The sequence below is a fragment of the Cupressus sempervirens genome, chromosome 11 (assembly GCF_028749045.1).
Source record: "Cupressus sempervirens isolate cs-2001-9-10 chromosome 11, ASM2874904v1, whole genome shotgun sequence".
Lineage (NCBI taxonomy): Eukaryota > Viridiplantae > Streptophyta > Pinopsida > Cupressales > Cupressaceae > Cupressus > Cupressus sempervirens.
In genome coordinates this window covers 136,139,884-136,159,945 of record NC_143128.1, presented here as the reverse complement: position 1 = coordinate 136,159,945, position 20,062 = coordinate 136,139,884, and positions in this window count along the sequence as shown.

Genomic DNA, 20,062 nt, shown 5'->3' with positions numbered 1-20,062 from the left:
GAGAAGATCCATCATTCCAATGCATTCAAGCTCTTCTACTATTCCTCCATGACATTTTATGTACATTTCCATACATGCGGTTTTAGATTCTTTTATTTCCTTATGATTTCTTTGATTCAAGGCTATTACACTTACACACTAGATTAGATATCAAAGGTGATTGCATCTATCGAGGTAATTGTATCTTTCATTTGATATTATTTAGATCCACTACATGCAAGGATTTCATTTACATTTAAATTTCTCCATTAGATTAATTTCATAACGTATGGCTTCACCAAAGAAATCCCTCATCAAACCCCAACCCCTAAACCTTTCTTTTCTGTGTTGATCTACAAGTTGAGAGCAAAAAAATCATAGATCTAGATCCTAGAGTTCACAAGATTTCTATAGTCACAAGTTTCAAACTTGTGGACTATTTTAAACTAGTTATAGGATGTCCTTCCATGTTGACCTAGTCCTTTAATCTCATAGTTTGGGGAGATTTATGGGTTTTTTTCATTTCATCAATTTATTCTGAGATCCACAGTCACAAGTTTAGAAAATATTCATATCCAAAATTTCTTGAGCTTAAATATATTTTTCTCCATGTATTTCATGGTGATTCTTTCATTTTTAATTTTCTTTCACATCTTTACCCTAGATTTGAATCTTAATTTGGCTGATTGTATTCACATAGCATCTAGATTTATATTTCCTAAGAAATTAGTTCAATTTCACATTCATGTGATCCTATTAATGGCCTAAGAGAGGGTCTTTATTTGTGTTGTATTCTAGCTTACAACCTAGATTTAGTATTACCACCCCTTTTTCTTTGTGTCTAGCTAATCTAATCTAGATCATAAGTGAAATCATACTTAGAAATTCCCCTAGTTGCCTCGCAAACATATTTGGATGGCTTAGTGACTGTGTAAAGTGGAAGTCTACATCCTATTTAAATTGCTTCCATTTTACCACTAAACATAGGATAAGATATAAGTCTTTAAAAGATTCCAATAGAGAAATTATCATGTAGTTGGTATATGTTTATTATAAACTAAAAAATGTAGGCTCTCTTCATAAATGACTACAAAAAATCTATCAAACTCTCATGCATATACCTCTTTTGCTTAAAAATTTTATTGTCACTACATAACACTACCCTCACATTAAAACCAAGGACTTCCCAAATAAGTCTAGACCTCATGTAAACCACCTATAGATCTATATGTAATCTTAAAAATATAACAAGGTCAACTAAAATATAAATAAGAACCATTTATAAAAATGTGGCCACCACAGCTACTGAAACTCAATGTGGTACACCCAAAGCGATAGAGGTGATTTGTGCAGTGCATCATGTGTATGCACATTATTCCATGACTATTTTTAACCTAAGAAGCACCTTGATTATTATTATTAATTGTTTATTTGTATGTTGAGATGCTTTTATGACTATAACTTATTTTAATTATGAGTATCATAGCTCTGCTACATGCTAGGTAATGATGCTATTTGATTTGATCATATAGGTATGAAAATGCTTGTGATGTCACATGATACTTTATGATGATACCTATTTTAGTTTGTACCTCATCTTGGACTATAGTTTATATTTATATCAGATGGATGTTTTAGAATCATTTCTACTATAATTTTATGCTATGGATATCTATATTTTACCTTCAATAGATATATTCTCATTTGACTAAGAATGGCTATTGAAATGCTTTATTTTATATTTTATAACATTTGATTATACTTTGGTATTCAGTACTGCACCACTACTGTGAATTTTCTCCTATTAGTTCTAGTAAAGTGGGAATGAAGTTGTGGTCACTTTATTGCAAGATCTACATGGTGTCTCATTCTCCTTCAATGTGACTATGTGTTTATTTGTACTTATGTTTTTTTATTGGCATTATGTTGTATTTTTCATTAGTGACAACACTTATTCGATTATGAATTCCTACCAAGCTCATCACTTAGTCTATACTTTATATTGAGCATTTAGTGGTTACCTTGTAAGCTTAGTAGTTAAGCAGTTCACACAAGAATTCTTCAAGCTACCAAGGGAATGTGCAGTTCAACTATATTTACCAAGCTCACAATGTTCATAAAAAAAAATGGTTATTGAGCTTCACAATATCTAATGAGTTTTTAGTTTGCATGACATGAAGTCAATTTCTACCGAGCAATGAATGTCTACTGTTTACCGAGTGAAGCAAGGTAAATGCAGTGTGCAATATCTACTGAGTGACACTACATCTACTAAGTCACCAGTGGTCATCGAGTTTAGAAATAATCTGAGTGATTAGTATGGATTGAGCCTTCACTTCTACTAAATGCATGATGATACCATGTAATGTAGTGGACACTATGTATCAGAATGTCATCGAGTCAGTTTAGTGAACCTGAGTTATTTACTATTGGGCCAACTTTGTAATGTGTTGTTCACTTGTGTTTTGGATGACTTTGTAGTTTTGTAAATTTGAAAAGTATATATGTAAGGTGTATTGTAAGATATCATTTGTATTAAGGAATAAAGAAGTAATGTGAAGTATTATTGAGAAGTACATACAAGGAGTTATCAATAGTAGTTCAAGGAATATAGCAAGGTCAATACAGAGGCAGAAAAGTTATATCCATCACATAAGGTGATTAGTGCATAAATGGTCTTATTAGCAATTAGTTGTAACTAGATCCACTGCTTCATCTTAATAGGTGAATCAGCTACTAAATCCTTTAACAAGGTAGGCTTAATAGACTTTGTATAAATCTCTTAACTAAGAGCATACTTCATTGTATGTTTGTAAATCCTCTAACAAGGTGGACTTAGCAGTCCTTTGCGCTCCTAAAAGGGAAAATTGCCAAAAGTGGTCAATGTAAGCCTTAATAGGCCAACTTTATGCTGTAGTAGTGAAGTTTTTTTGGTATCATCCCCACTCTAGTGTTACTTTCTATTTGGAAGGTTTTTGGGTCACCAAAATATTGTGTTCTTTTGTGTGATGAATGTTTTATCTTTTAGTATTAATGCATGCAGTAGCATAGATTGATTTGTGGTAAATGTAAAAGGAAGAATTTTAAAGTTATTGATTCACCCCTCCCCTCTTAGTAACTTGACATATCTTGAATATTTCCAACAATTGGTATCAGAGCTTTGTGGTTCTTAGTTGATAAAGTTTAATAGCTTGAGCAAAGATCTAAGGAAAAATGGAGATATTCAGACTTGACAAGGCAATTGAAAATGAAAAGCTAGATTTGAAAATGGCCATAGCTCAACTAAAGGAAGCAAAGGAGCATCTTTCCCAATTCCTAAAAACAAGGAACTTGCAAGACAAATGGACGACCATCAGTATGTTGAAGAAAAGATTGAAGACTTTTTCCCATCAAGCAGCTTAGATGAACTTAATGAGCCAATCAAAGAACTCCTCAAAAAGAATAGCTCTCTACAAGAAGAAGTAAGGAATCTCAAAAGAGAACAAGTAATTCAATCAATCAGGCTATGTGAAATTTTGGAACAAAGGAATAAGGCAAATGAAGACTTGGAGGCAAGAAACAATAAAGAATAGAATCAATCCAATCAGCATGAAGACCTCATTGATCAAATCACTAGAGCAAATGAAGAAATCATAATTCTCAAAACACAGAATGAAAGAATAAGAAGTGATCTAAATTATGAATGGGAAATTATTGAAATAATAATGAAAGAACTGAGATATGAAAAGAAAATCATTGAAAAATTGAAGAATGACCTAAATGCTGAAAAATAAATCAATAAGAGAATGTTGAAATCACAAGAAGACATGAATCAATTGAATCGACAAAATGTACAAAATCTTCATAGGCAAAAAGGTAAAGTAGGACTTGGATAAAATGAATAACAAGGTGAATCTTCCAAGAAAGGTACAAAAAGGAATAAAAAACCCTCATGCAATCATTGTGGGAAAATTGGTCATACATCAAACAAATGTTGGAGCAATGGAAATGAAAAATTCAATGGAAAGTGCTACAACTACAATCAGCATGGTCAAAAAGCTAATGAATGCAAGGAGAAATAAAAATTTGAAGGTAAATGTCAAAAATGAAAAAAGCATGGTCACAAGGCATCTCAATGCAGATCCAAATCATTCAATGCAACTAAACAACTTGTAAATGCAATATTTGGATGAGACTACTATACCTGGTGTAGATGTCATTATTGTGGAGGATATGGACACATTAGCATAAATTGTGTGAGGCATCACCTAAGAAAGAAGGATACTACTATAAGGTGTTACACATGCACTGAACTTGATCATATAGCTAAAAACTACATGAATGTAGGCAAAGTTGAAGATGAAAAGAAAGAAAGGGCTAACAACATAAGGAAACAAATGAGGCAGCAATGGATTCCTAAATCTAGTAAGGATAGAAGCTCAAATCATGAAAGTGAAGTCACTTGAAAGAAGTGGGTGACTCCATCCCCTCAAACTAAATTTCTAAGAATGTGTTGGACTTATACTCAACAAGAAAATCATAAGTAGTTGCAACAAATATGAGGAATGCAAATGATCCAATCAGTATTCTAGATACACCAAGATCACAAAAAGGTTATCTTTCACTGAGTTGCATCAGACTCAACCTAGAAAAGTTGGTTGAAGACCTTACTGAGTGAGGTTGGGAGTAAAAGGAATTCAGTTCATCTGTCGAGTTAATACTCTTGTCGAGTTAGGTTAGTGGATGATAGTCTGTCATGCACTACGTTAGTATGGTACCTAGAATTAATGGAAAATTTTCATCAAAAATGGCAAAATTTGACTTCATTTTTTATCACATCTTCAATATTCTCAAAGAAAAGAGATTTATAGGTTCACTCAAGTCATTCCAAGTGATTTCAAGTGAATTTGCAGCTAAGAAATTTGTTCAAAAATTTCCATCACTTACCGAGTAGCAATGGCATCTAGAAGCACAAGTAGAAATAAGGGGAAAAGGGGATCAAAGATATTGGTCGTAGAGTGGAAAGCACCAAATTTCAAGATAGTTCTAGCAGTGGCAGAGGCACTCGACCCTAATGGTGCACAATCATAAATTCCACCAATGGTACTTTTGATTAATGATATCCGCATTCATTTTAAGTGTTCAATTCAAGAGATAGGAACCCTAGAAATGGATAGTTATTTAGAAGAAATGTGTGTTGATGGCTCATTGAAACCCAAGCACAAACACTTGGAAAAAAAAGGGTTGACACACATATCACACCTACCAAGGAGCTTTTAGATAAAATGGATTAGGTATATTCTTAGCCATGTACAAAATGGTCAGTTATGGTTAGAGTAGCCCGTATTGATCACCAAGAAGATGATTCACAAGATTACTGGCCTTCCCATTCTAACCAAAGAAAAAACCACCAAACCCCTAGGTCAGGATGAACTCCAGAAGAAAACCCTAGCTAAGAGGGATAGTAGAGGTTTGAAAATTAACATCATTATTGATGTGGAGTTGAGGTTTAGAATTCATGTAATTGCCCATAAAATTTATAGTTCTAGTCATTTAAACATTGTGCCATGTGAGGCAATGGACTTAGCATTCAAAGTCATGAAGAAAAACATGGAATTTAACCTGTTAGAGCTACTATTGAAATGACTAAAAAGGAATATGGACAACATCAAGTCATCAAAGAACAATCCCTACAAATTTGGTTCTTTGTTGATGTGTCTTTTCTTTTATGTAAAAAAATTCTTTCCATCCAAAGGTTCTATCATATGGAGAAAGGATGTTCCCATTTTGTATCAGATAAATGAGTTTATTACAGAAATGGGTGTATACTTTGACCGTATAATGGACAATTATTTTGAAGGCTTCAAAGAAAGAATGAACAACAGGTTCAGGATTCCTCCTAAAATTATTGCAGATTATAAAGATGATGCATGTTTCATGGAAGACTGTGATAGAGTATACATTTAGGTAGTTAGGCCCTGAGTTGCATGGGTAAAACCTCTCCCTTATGAGGTCAATATTAATGAAACTAGGGAAATCATTGAAGCACTAGTAAATGAGCCTATAGATCCCAAGCAACTAGTCTTTGGAACATATAATGAGGCAAAAGCTAGAATTGAATTGGAAATCAAGCTACCTCAAGCAATTAGCAAAGGCAAGAGGAAGATTGCTAAGATGAAAACAACCATTGGTTCCATAATGCTTACTGAGGGAAAAGGAGAGGATCAAGAAGAGGATCAAGAAAAAGAAGATGAAGAGCAAGAATTAGAAAATGAGCTAGAGCCAACTAAGAAGAAAGGGAGGATTATTATTACTAAACCTCCAAAGACTTCCATAGCTATTTTCATCAAGAGAGGCAAAGGAAAAGATAATGGTGAAGTATTGTTTAGACATCCCCAACTTACCTTCCAAGAAAGGCTGAAACAGATGGAAGAGGGAGATGGCATCACAAACTTCAAGGCTTTAAAGTTTGAAACAAGAATTGATGCCAAGAAGATTCAGATTTAGGAGTTGGTACTCACAAAAATGGGAAAGTTGAAGTATTCCCCATACTAGAGTGCTCCTTAGATCTCAAAAGAGTTTTTAGCAAGCTTTTAGCCAAGGTGGGAATCAATGACATAGAGAGCTAAGGAAATCTATGAACAATCCTTGAGGAAACTATTGTCAAATCTTACTAAGGTAGAAGTAAAGGAAGCCATGAAGAATAATGAAGGTAAAATGATGATCAAATTTCACACATGTTTGATTTTAATTAAGGACATTGAGCATGTTGTAAGAGATGCAACAAACATGTGGAAGAATATCTATCACCTACATAAGCCTAGTGATGATCTAGTTGAGATCAAGGATGATGATGGTGATAGTAATGATGAAGAAGATGATAGCACTCCATGTGCTGCTGTTGATGTTGAAGACTATCAGGCACTAAGGGCTAATGATGAAGAGAATAGGGAAGAAGCTAAAGAGGAAGACAAGGAGGAAGTGGATGAAGAAGATGATCCAATGAAGATTGCAGAAAAAGTCATTGCTTCCCTTCCTTACTCTCCACTTAAGCTAGCAACATCATCGGGGTTGGAGTTAGCTTTAGCAGGATTAATTGCATCTACATTAGAAATATAATTTGCTCCTACCACCTTATAGCTCTAGGTATCTTCAATGGAAGTATTAGTTACTTCATCTACCGAGGTATAGCCCTCTTCATGAACACCTGAGAAATCCATCATAGCAATGTGCATAACTCTCACTTCCGAAATTGTATCAACTTCTTCTAAACCATGTACAATGAGTTTGCCAGTTCATTCTACAATTTTGTCTACCATAGCTCTAACTGCACCAATTTTTTTTCTAGATAGTTCTTCAATTGTAAATATTCCATCTTGTACATTACCTATTGATACATCATTTTTGGGAGGCACATAAAATTTGGATACAGTTGGTACTTCTCTCAGTTTTCCTCTAGTTGGAACAATTCAAGTCTTTTCTATTAGTCCAACTACATCAACTATTGTTTCTATTTCTAAACCCAAGGAAGTAAGTGTTACTCCAATAAATAAGATTGAAAAATGAGTGTCAAAACACTTAACCATGCATGCACAGTACAAAATGGGAGCCGAGCCATAATTTCTTTATGTGCCGAGCAAACTATAGTTGGTGCTGAGCAGAACACATTTTAGTATATGGCGAGCTATACAGAACTCAACATGTGTCGAGTAAACTAGAAGATAGTGTGTGCTAAGCATTGCAAAGTTAATTAAGAGCCAACTAATTCAAGAATAAGTAGGAGCCGAGTAACATAGGAAACATAGTGGATGCCGAGCAATCCAAAATAGATGGTGCAGAGCATCAATATTGCCTCATGTGCCGAGCAACGTAGAATTAGCATAAGAGTTTGTGCCAATACAAACCAAGATGTAAAATAGTTATGCATGACTCATGATAGGATAAGGAGATAAGATCAAATCCTTCCATTTACCTATGCGATCCGCATGCAGCCAATCAAAAAATTGGAATTGCATGCAACCAATGGGTGAATTTCTAGGGTTTGAGTAGGAACATTTTATCCAAGGATGCATAATGATCCACTAATCTTTATAAGGGAATCTTGATGCCATTGAATAGAAGTAGTAGAAAAGAAGGAAAAAGAAAAGCCTTTTATCAAGGTCATTACAGAGCATTGGTGTCAAAAGCTTTAGTGGAAAGGACAACATTTACACGTTGAGTTGATCAGAACATAACAAGGAACACAATCAACAAATTAGATCTAGTAGAGATCAGGGATAAATGAGCAGATCAAGAACCTAAAGATCAGCATTAGAGATTGCATTAGTTTAGGTGTATTATTCTAATACTCTCTCACAATTGTATTAGGAATTTGGAAATCCTATTGAGTTAGGTAGGTTTAACAACCTTATGTAAATCCTTTAACAGGGTGACATTCTAAGTTGAATGTTCTTCAGTCCTCTAACAAGGCACACTCTGAACAAGGTCACATATTAATAGTGTGTTCTAGTCTTTAATAGGATAGGCCTTTAACAGGGCAAACCATTAGAAGTGGTTGAAATCAATTGCTGCAGTAATTTTGTGGGTATCATCCCCACTCTGATTTTACCATCTTATTCTTTGAGGGTTTCTAGGTTACCAAAATCTCAAAGTGTTATGTGATGATACATGTTTGTTTCATGTGATTGTTTAATGTTTATGTGCATGCATGGAAATTTCAGTTATATGTTACTAAGTGTATAAAACTTGTTAAAAGACCAATACTTCTGATTCACCCCCCCTCTCAAAAGATCTCTTCCCATTAAGGCTTTGCAACAATTGGTATCAGAGCTGAGTTCTCTCAAAGAGAAGCCTAACAGCTTGGAGGAAAAGATTTGAAGATAGAAGTCTTTAAACTTGGGAAGATCATTGAGAACTAGGTGATAGATGTGCATCTTGCTCTACACAAGGTAGAGGAAGCTAGAGAGGAATTGAGAAAATAATTTAAAAAAAGAAAAGAAATAGCTATAGCATAAATTGATATACACTACAATGAGATTGACGCTACACAAGTATTTTTCAAAGGAGATTCCAAAGAATTTGATGTAGCAATAGAAAAACTAATGGAGAAAAATAGAGCTCAAGCAAAAGAGATAAGAACTCTTAAGAAAGAACATGAATTATAGGCCATGATGCTATGTGAAATCACTGAACAAAAGAAAAAAGCAGTGGAGGATAGAGTTATGATGGAAGATGACAAAATAAATCTTGCAAATAGACTTAAAGAAAAATGCACTGAATTAACAACGATCTCACACATGTAGATGGAAACACTTGCCCAAATGATGAACCTTCATCATGAACTCAATATGAAGAATATTGAGATCTCTACTTTGAGGTTATAGAATGAACAAGTGTAGAATGAATTGAATAGAGAAAAAGAAATAGCAGAAAATCTCAACAAGTCAAGTGAAGCCATCAAGTACTTTGAACATTTGTTGAAATCCCCAAGATCGGCCCATGATACATCAGGACTTGGATACAACAGCACTAAAGCTGGGGAATCATCAAAGAGTGTTGAGTGAAGGAGTGAGAAAGGTAAGGATTCTAAACCCATTTTTCATTATTGTAATAAATGGGGGCATATTGCTGATGTTTTTAGAAGGATCAATCAGCCAAACACATCCAAAAACAAGGGTTATTGTCACAAGTGCAATATGCAAGGACATATGACACAAGATTGCAGATCTAAAGTCACGAAGACACAAAGATTTGATGGATATTGCCATAATTGCTAGAAGTATGGACATAGACCTTTTGAGTGCAGATCACAGCCTATGTGACACCAAATCAGCATGTGAGAAGGGAAAACTATGAACATCACTACAATTGGGATTACAATACAAGGAAAAGTTGTCACTATTGTCAAGAGTATGGACATATCCCCTAGAATTGCATAAGAACACATTTCAAGGGGAACTATAAAAGATGGTTGAACCAAACTACTTGCTTCAGTTGCTTGAAAATTGGACATGTCAGTAGAAATTGTCCAACAAAGGCCAAGGCACCCAAGACTAAAGAAAATAAGGGCAAAGAAAAGATTGATGTGGAACACATCAGAACAGACATGAAGAAGACATGGAAGAAAAAGGATGGATCAAGTACATCTAATGAAAGGGTCACTTCACCCATGAGGGCAAGTGCTCATTTCTCATCCAACTAATCACAAGATAAGCCTGTAGGGCTGATATATATAAGGAAATATCACACATTGACCCTAAACCATGAAGAAGCACTACAAAGTATGAATTTTCATGAAATAAGATGCTAAGACTAAAATTGAATGATAATACCGAGCTATCCTTGATCCCAAGTGAAACTACTTTGGATGCCAAGTTAAGAAGTCTAGAGGAGGCCGACTTATTAACAAAGTATGTAGATGCTGAGTAAGTACAGCTATCGAGTGGATGCCGAGTTGAAAAACCTTTGGAAGCTAAGTGATATGTGTAGGTACAAAAATGCATTAAATGCAAGGATTTTGTGTCACTTAAAGGTGAAAATCAATTCATTTTTTGAGCCATTCAAACAAAGAGCAATTACCAGGAGCACAACAGTATTTTGCAATGATTCAGCATCTACCCAAGTGATTTAAGCATTTATCTAGGTATTTCCTTCAAGTTTCGAGTTTTATAGTTTGTGAAGTTTTCTTTAATCATCAAGCCCTAGTTCAATTATAAATGGCATCTAGTTCAAAGACAACCCAATGGAAAGAGAGCCACAAAATTCAACTTGTTAGTAACGAGGTTGAGCAAACCAAGTTTAAGCCCATACCAAAAGTTTCTTATAAAAATGATCCCATTGGTGACCTATTCACTATCCCTAAAAAAGTTGTTATTGTCCAAGATGTGTGAAATTGTTATAATTGCAAAATAGGAGCCATAGGTGACTTGGAAATCTTTAATGCCTTTGATAAACTCTATAATAATGGTATATTGAAGGATGAGTTTTTCATCATAGAAAAGAAGGGTTTAACCAAAGCCCTAGTTTTTCCAATCATATTCAAAATCAAGTGGATATGCATAATACTTAGCAGAATCCATGATGGATCATTTTGGTTAGAGCAAGGACCAGTCAAGACTACCAAGAAGATGGGTCATAGAGTTACAGGGTTTCCAACCCTAGATCGGCCAAAGACATTGAGAAGTGAAAAGAAGGAAACAATTAAGAAGAACACAGGTGCAAAATAGAAAAATAGAGGCATGACCATAGATACAATAACTGATCCCCTTCTAGACTTTACTATAAGGATCATATCATATAAGTTTTATCAATCCAGCAAGTTGAATAGTGTACCCTGCATAGCAATGGATGTGGCATATAAGCTTGTAAAGAAAGACCACACCTATGACCTTGCAGAGCTCATGTTGCAACAGATCAATGAAAATTTTGGAGCTATTAGAAAGTCCAAGGGAGCACAATGTAAATTTTTTTCAGTGTTGGTTTGTATGTTCTTCTATGTAATGAAGGAATTCCCTTCATTTGTCAAAGTCAACTGGAGTCAGAATAAAACCATTGTTGATCAAATAAATGATTTTATTGCACAAATGGGAGATAGATTTGATGATCAAATGTCTATCTATTTTGATGATTTCAAAAATACAATGAAGAAAAGAATGAGGATACCACTCTCATTGGTAGAAAATCATGTAAATGACATATGTTTTCTCGTTGATATTGATTATACTTACATTCAAGTAGTCCTTCCAAGAGAAAGATGGATTAGACCATTAGGATATGAGCTTGACATTGACCAAGCTTCTGCAACCATTACAACATTACTTGCAAAGGAAATGGACAAATTTGCAAAGGCATTTGGAACATATGACACTGTCAAATCAAGAGTTGTTACATAACTCAAGAAAACCACATCAGTGAAGAAAAAGGACAAGTTGGTAAAGAAGATAAAGAAGAAATTTGGTGTTGAAGAAGTAGGTGAAGCAGAAAAGATTAGTGAAGGAGAAGAAGAAGGTGAGCTAGAACAAGGGTCACTTGAACTACTACAAGGCCAAAGTGAAGATAAAGATGAGAGTGTTGAAGAAGACAAGGAAGCACCCATCAAAGGTAGAGTCATCAAAAGGAAGGCAAAGACACTTCTTGCTTCTTAGCCTTCACCAAATAAAGCTGCTATGGAAACACCCAAGAAGCCAACAACTAGAGCTACAACAAGGGCCTCTACACAAAAGACCAAAGAGGAAGCCACAAAGAAGAAGAAGATAGTCAAAAAGGCACAGGAAGAGCCAAGGAAAAAGAAAAGATATGTAGCTCAACTTGATACTGATGAAGAAGATTAGACGGAATAGGTAATTCATCCTCCTAAGTCTTTAGTTGATATATTATGTGAGAAGATTAGGAATGGAGACTTAAGTGAAATGAAAAAGATTGATTTCAATAAGTTTAGAAGAGAGGAAAAAAATAGCATAGAAGAATCAGTCTATGCATTAATGGCACAATTCAAGTATACACCTTTTGAACTAGATGGACAATTGCCAAAGGAATTATCTAAAATTATAGAAGATAGATGGCATTTCTATTTGAAAATGGAGAAGGAGATGAGGGAATCAACCCTACCAAGAATACTGCCTGATTTAACCAAAGAATAGATAACTCAACCAGTCAAAAGGCATAACACTAGGTTTACACCTAAGTATAGGGCATTCTCCATCCTACAAAAAAAAATTGAAGAAGTTGTACAAAGAACTACAAGAGCATGGAAGAATTTATATAAGAAGAATGAAGATTTCCTTGAAGAGGAGTACAAAGAAGAAGCTGCTACTAAACCTAAGGAAAGAAGGAAGAGGAGAGAAGAGAAGACAGAAGAAGAGAAAAAGGTTGAAGAAGAGGAAAACAAGAAAGAAAGAGAGGAGGAAGGAAAAAATGAAGACAAATGTACTAATCAGCAACAAAGTGTGCAAGCCACACAACTTTCACCTCCTAGTTCTCTTCACTCTACTACCACACCTGCAAAAATCATAAAGATTAAGGATGTTGTTGACACCTCATGTCGAAACATCAATCCATTAATTGCAAAAGATCTTACTAAGATCCTTGACCAAACAATTTTACAAGAACAATTGTGTACAAGTCCCATATTGGTTAGTGTAGATGATCTCCAAAAGTTAGTAGATAAACTCGAAGAAGCCAACGTGTCACCATAAGAACCAACTCAAATCATTCAAACTACTAATCTTTCATTTCTACCACCTCCTTCACCACAAAGAATAGTCACACAAGCTCATTAGGAGCCAAGTGCAACAATAGAGGAAGTCATAGGTATAATAGTACAGATAGAAAGTATACCTCTAGCAACAGTGACACAAGAAGAAGAAGCAAAGCAAGAAGAAGAGGATAAAGAAGAAACACAAGATAAAGAGGAGTCTACAATACAAACTTTGGTTGAACTTCCAAAAATAGGAACTCCCACCAAACCCATTCATAAGCTAAGTACTGAAATGATAACCTTACATCTTAGTACACCAAGCTCAAGTTCTACAAGGGTAGCCAGGACCATTCATTATGGTATTCCTGAGCTTGATGAAGAAATTAAAATACCCTATTGTGATTCAAGCACTCTAAATGAAGAAAAGATGAATGAAATACATAGTGCATTGGATAAAAGAAGGAGACAAGAGGCAATGAGGGAAGACCACAAATACAAGCAGACAATTAATGAAATCAAAGATAAATTCATGGATGCCTTCAACCTACAACCTTCGGATTCAAGCAAGTGAATCCTTGAGCAACTATTTGATATAGTTGACCAAGTGAATAATGAAGACCATGATACAAATGCAAAACTCATGGAATGGTCAGATAAGAAATTTGAAGGCAAAATAAACCAGAAGATAGCTAACAACATAATTTTAGGATAGGTTGACCTAGCTAAGAAATTGGATAATGTAAAGATTGTATTAGGGAATATCTTTTCCCTTTAAAGAAAATTGTGTGATTTTTCCAGGTTCACACAAGAAATAAACCCAAAAATTTTGAACCTTGAGAGCACATTAAAACTCTCCAGCAAGAAACTACCCTCAAATCCTGTACAGAGTGAAAAGAAATTTTCTCAAACACTTCACACTCAGAGGGAATTAGCTACATTATCACCAGAAGAGGCCACTATTAAAGAAAAGATGATGCAGATACAAGCCTCTATCACTCCTCACTTGGAAATATTACACAAGGAGCAAATATATGTAGAAATAGTCCAGAAGAAAGATCCAAATATTTCAACTCATAAAAGACTTGTTGATCTAGCTATAGAGGTTGAAATCCAACAAAAGTCATTGTATATTGCATTGAATAGTTGGGATGCAACTCTTCAAATACTCCTTGAGGTAAATTAAACATTTTTTGGCCAAGCATGGCATTACCATTTAGAACCCTTTAACATCAGTGTCAAAAAAGGGGGAGATAATATTCTAAGGAGGAGATAATATTGGAGAGATATATTATATTACATTAAAGGAGAAGAGAAAAAATAATAATAATAGGATCAGAAATAGAGCACATTAGAAACAATGGCACAAGACATTAGAATTCATGACATGATAAGGCAGAAACAATGGCATAAGACATTAGAATTCATGACATGATAAGGCATAATCAACTCAGGGGGAGTCTTAAGTTAAGTATTTTTGACACTCATGTCAAAGGGGGAGATTGTTGATCCAATAAATAAGATTGAAAAATGAGTGTCAACACACTTAACCATATATGCTGAGTACAAAATGGGAGCTGAGCCAGAATTTCTTTATGTTGTAAGCAAACTACAGTTGGTGCTAAGAAGAACACATTTTAGTATATGCCGAGCTATATAGAACTTGAGTAAACCATAAGACAGTGTGTGTTGAGCATTGCAAAGTTAATAAGAGTCAAGTAATTTAGGAATCAGTAGGATTTGAGTAACACAGGAAAGATAGTGGATTTCAAGCAATCCAGAATAGATGGTGTCGAGCATCAGTATTACCTTATGTGTGGAGAAACATAGAATTAGCATAAGAGTTTGTGCCAATACAAACCAAGATGCAAAATAGTTATGCATGACTCATGATAGGATAAGGAGATAAGATCAAATCCTTTCATTTACCTATGTGATCCTCATGCAACCAATCAGAAAATTGGAATTACATGTAGCCAATGCGTGAATTTATAGGGTTTGAGTAGGAACATTTTATCCAAGGATGCATAATGATCCTCTAATCTTTATAAGGGAATCTTGACACCATTGAATAGAAGAAATAGAAAAGAAGGAAAAAGAATAGCCTTTTATTAAGGTCATTACAGAGCATTGGTGTCAAAAGATTTAGTGGAAAGGGTAGCATTTACACATTGAGTTGATCAAAATTGAACAAGGAACACAATTAGTAGATCAGATCTAGCAGAGTTCAGGGATAAATGAGCATATCAAGAACCTAAAGATCAACATTAGAGATTGAATTAGTTTAGTTGTATTATTCTAATACTCTCTCACAATTGTATTAGGAATTTGGAAATCTTATTGAGTTAGGGAGGTTTAACAGCCTTATGTAAATCCGTTAATAGGGTGACATTCTAAGTTAAATGTTCTTATGTCCTCTAACAAGGTGTACTCCTAAAAGGGTGTAAAAATCATTTAACAGGTTCACATATTAACAGTGTGTTGTAGCCTTTACTAGGGAAAATCATCAGAAGTGGTTGAAATCAATTGATCCAATAATTTTGTGGGTATCATCCCCACTCCAATTTTACCTTCTTATTCTTGGAGGGTTTCTAGGTCACCAAAATCTAAAGTGTTATGTGATGATACATGTTTGTTTCACATGATTGTTTAATGTTTATATGCATGCATGACAATTTTAGTTATATGTTATTAAGGGTATAAAAGTTGTTATAAGAGTAGTACTTCTGATTCACCCCCCCACTCAAAAGATATCTTCCCATTAAGACTTTCCAACACTAAGTACTAAAGTAAAACCAAAGACTCCTCTAAAACGTCTTCTTACTAGTAAGGCAATTGATGAAGATATAGACATGGATAAATAAATTATTATCACCAAGATAGATTTGGACACTGCCTTAGCCAAAAAAATGAGATTGGTGAATTATCTTTTAGAGCATAAGGCAAGGCAAAAGTGGCTAAGAGAAAAGAGGGACAGAAAATCACTATAATTGAGAATGCCAAAAAGATAATTACTAAAGCTATAGGCATTGATGTTGATCCATCTCAACACATTTTTTTATAATTAGAAGAGGCTGTAAATAAGTTCAATGAGGAAACTTATGGCCAAGAGAAGCTCATTGAAGAGGCAGAGAAGAAATTTGACAATAAGGTGCTTGAGCACATTGCTCAACACAATGCAATAAAGTAGGTAGAATTATCCACAATTTTGAGCAAACTTGAACAATCCTTTACAAATGTAACATTACTTTTTGGCAAGCTTTGTAATGTTACCGAGTATACCAAGGATATTAAGGAAAAACTAAATAAGATTGATGTGGACATGAAGACTAGTGCTCAAAATTTATAGCTTTACCCTAGTTCAAGCTCATCACATCACATGAAGGTGAAATTTTTTTCAGAAATGTAGGCAAAGCTATTCAGAGAGGAAGCCAGAATCAGGTCTACACTAATTGACATCCAAAATATGATCCTTATTCAAAAACATATTGCTTATTCAAATAAATATTGCTTATTAATAAACATTGATCCAAGACAACAATTTTTCATTAGCAGATCATATGATTGAACTTTCTGCAGAAGTTCAAGTGGCACTCTCTACCTGCAAAATTTTGAAAGATAATTGGGATAAGACATTGTCTCTTATTCTCAAGGTACGCTATGAGTTTCTCTCACATTTTAGTGTCTCTATTTGAATTTATTGTATATATCTTTGGCATTATTATCAAAAAGGGGGAGTATGAGATGAACAAGGGAAGAGAACAGGGGTAGTAAAGAGACTTGTGGAGAAATAATGAAGAAAATAAGTTGATATATCTATAGATAAAAGCTATATATATTATTCCATATGTATGAGGGAGATATGTAAGATATGTATATATAGCAACTCTATAAAGATCAATTTTGAAAAATCAAAATTAGAATGTTAGTGAACATAAGTTTTGGCTCTGCATTATGTTGTATTTATCATTAGTGAAAACACTTATTCAATTCTAAATGCTTACTGAGCTCATCACTCAGTCTACATTTATACCAAGAATTTAGTGGTTACCTTGTAAGCTTAGCAGTTAAGTAGTTCACACCAAGCATTCTTGAAGTTACTGAGTGAATGTGCAGCTCAACTATGTTTACCGAGGTTGCAGTGCTCACTGAAAAAATAATGGTTATCGAGCTTCACAGTATCTATTGAGTTATTAGTTTTCATGACATGAAGTTAGTTTCTACCAAGCGATGAATGTGTAGTGTTTACCAAGTGAAGCAAGGTAAACTCAGTGTGTAGTATCTACTGAGTGACACTACATCTACCGAGTCACTAGAGGTCACCAAGTTCAGAACTACTCCAAGTGATTAGTATGGACTGAGCCTTCAATTCTACCAAGTGCATGATGGTACCATGTAATTTAGTGGATGTCATGTATCAGAAGGTCATCGAGTTGGTTTAGTGAACTCCAGTTATTCACTATTGGGCTAACTTTGTAATGTGATGTTCACTTGTGTTTTGGTCAACCTTGCAGTTTTGTAAATTTGAAAGGTATATATGTAATGTATATTGTAAGATATCATTTGTATTAAGCAATAGAGAAGTAATGTGAAGTATGTTTGAGAAGTACATGTGAAGGATTATCAACAGTAGTTCAAGGAATACAACAAGGTCAATATAGAGGCAGAAAAGTTATACCCATCAAATAAGGTGATCAATGCATAAAGGATCTTATCAAAAATTAGTTGTAAGTAGATCCACTACTTCATCTTAATAGGTGAATCAGTTTCTAAATCCTTTAACAAGGTAGACTTAATAGTGTTTGTATAAATCTCTTAACCGAGTGCATACTTCATTGAATGTTTGTAAATCCTCTAACAAGGTGGACCTAGTAGTTCTTTATGCTCCTAATAGGGAAGATCACCCAAAGTTGTCAATGTTAGCCTTAATAGGCCAACTTTATGCTACAGTAGTGAATTTTTGTGGGTAGCATCCCCACTCCAATTTTACTTTCTATTTGGAAGATTTTTGGGTCACCAAAATATTGTGTTCTTTTGTGTGATGAATGTTTTACCTTTTAGTACTAATGCAAGCAATATCATAGATTGATTTGTGGTAAATTTAAAAGGAAGAATTTTAAAGTTACTGATTCACCCCTCCCCTCTCAGTAACTTGTCATATCTTGAATATTTCCAACATTTTAATGAATTTATTATTTGCACTTCATATTTTCTTATTTAATCAATACATCCTAAGTTATGTATTCACCTTAATTATAATTCGAGTGTCTATCGATATCCCTAATAGTGACACTAGGAGATACCAACCATGATCATTTGAATGTTGAGCCACTTTTGTCCCTACATGGGTGAAACATATATATTATTGTTATTATTAACCCTCTAGTCATTGTTGTAAATCTAGATTCATAATGCATTTTTATTACAGTTGTGAGGATGTCTTTGCATTTAGGATTTTGTAGTTGTCATGGAAGATATCATTTAAAGTGTTGATTTAATTTAAAAATTGGGGGGATTTTATTTGTTTATTTATTTTATATTCTATTTTTCACAAAATTTATCTTAATTTAGTTTTAAATAGCTAGAATTTACTCATTTAATTTAGGAAAAAGATCCAAATTATTTATTCAATGGTTTAATATGTTAATTTATAAGTCACTTTAATAAAGTTTATTAGATTAGAAAAAAGAGTTTTCACACATACTTTTTATTATTGAGTTGTGAAATTGAATAATTTTATCAAAAGCCCTCTTTGAGGATTTTATTGATTTGTTTCTTATGGGAGATTAGCTGAACAAATTGTTGTGAAGATAGGCTTGTTGGTTTCATGGAAGTATTATCCATCTTCCTATGAGATTTTTATGATCTTCAAAGCTCTCTCCCTTTGTCTCTTTTGTTTCCAAGCTTCAAGAATTTTTTTAGAGATAAGTCTATCATGTTTTTATTTTTTTACATTCTTTCTTCACAATTATTTGATTTCTAAATTGTCGAAGATTTATAACTAGTGTTTTCCTTCATTTTCATGTGATACTATAGCCTAGTTGGTTGGTTTATTTATTTATGTTAGTTTTACTTCTTTTTTTCTTTCTTTTTATTGTGTTTCCATGCTACTGAGTTTCACATATGTTATGAGAATGGGATATTTATTAGATTTTTAGGAATTTGAGTTTAATTCTAGAAATTATTTTTTACTTTTATCAAATTCTAAGATGTTTAGTGTTTGGATATTTTCTCATGCCTCATTTTGTGTGTCATATAGATTTGAGCTATGATTTTGTGCAATGTGTTTTGATGATGGAAATGGATTATCCTCCATGTTTCTATTCATCCTATGTTTCCATTTATGTTTTTTGGATTTTTTAGAAAATATGTACTCTTGATAAAGTGCACAATTGATTTTATTTTCATACATGTATCTTTTGGTTGCATTTCTTAAATCCAATGCTTTCATTTGTTGTGTTCCATTGTTTCATGTGGATATGGTTGTGTCAATGCATGAGAATGTGCAGATGCCTCTATAATGATCTTTAAGACTAAAACTTCTAGACTTAAAGCCCATTTGAGTCATTTTTAATTTGGCAGTTAGGTTGGAAATTTGCATTGTCTTATTCTTGTTATATAATGAGAAAGAGTATGTATAGGTAGATGCATGGAGTGGCTTCTACTGACACAAAATTGTGCACCCCTACTTGAGTTATGACCCTCAAATAACCTTGTGTAACATGGAAACAACCTCCAAGTCTAGGACTTGCACTCTAATGTTGAATCTCTAGAGAAGGTCAGCTTCCTTACTATTAGAGTTCACCTAAACTACTTCTAGAGAGGAAATGGTGTAAGGAGAACTAAAAAATAAAATGTAGAAAGGAAAAGAGGGTGATATAGTGATATTAAAATTTGGTTACAAATTTTCCT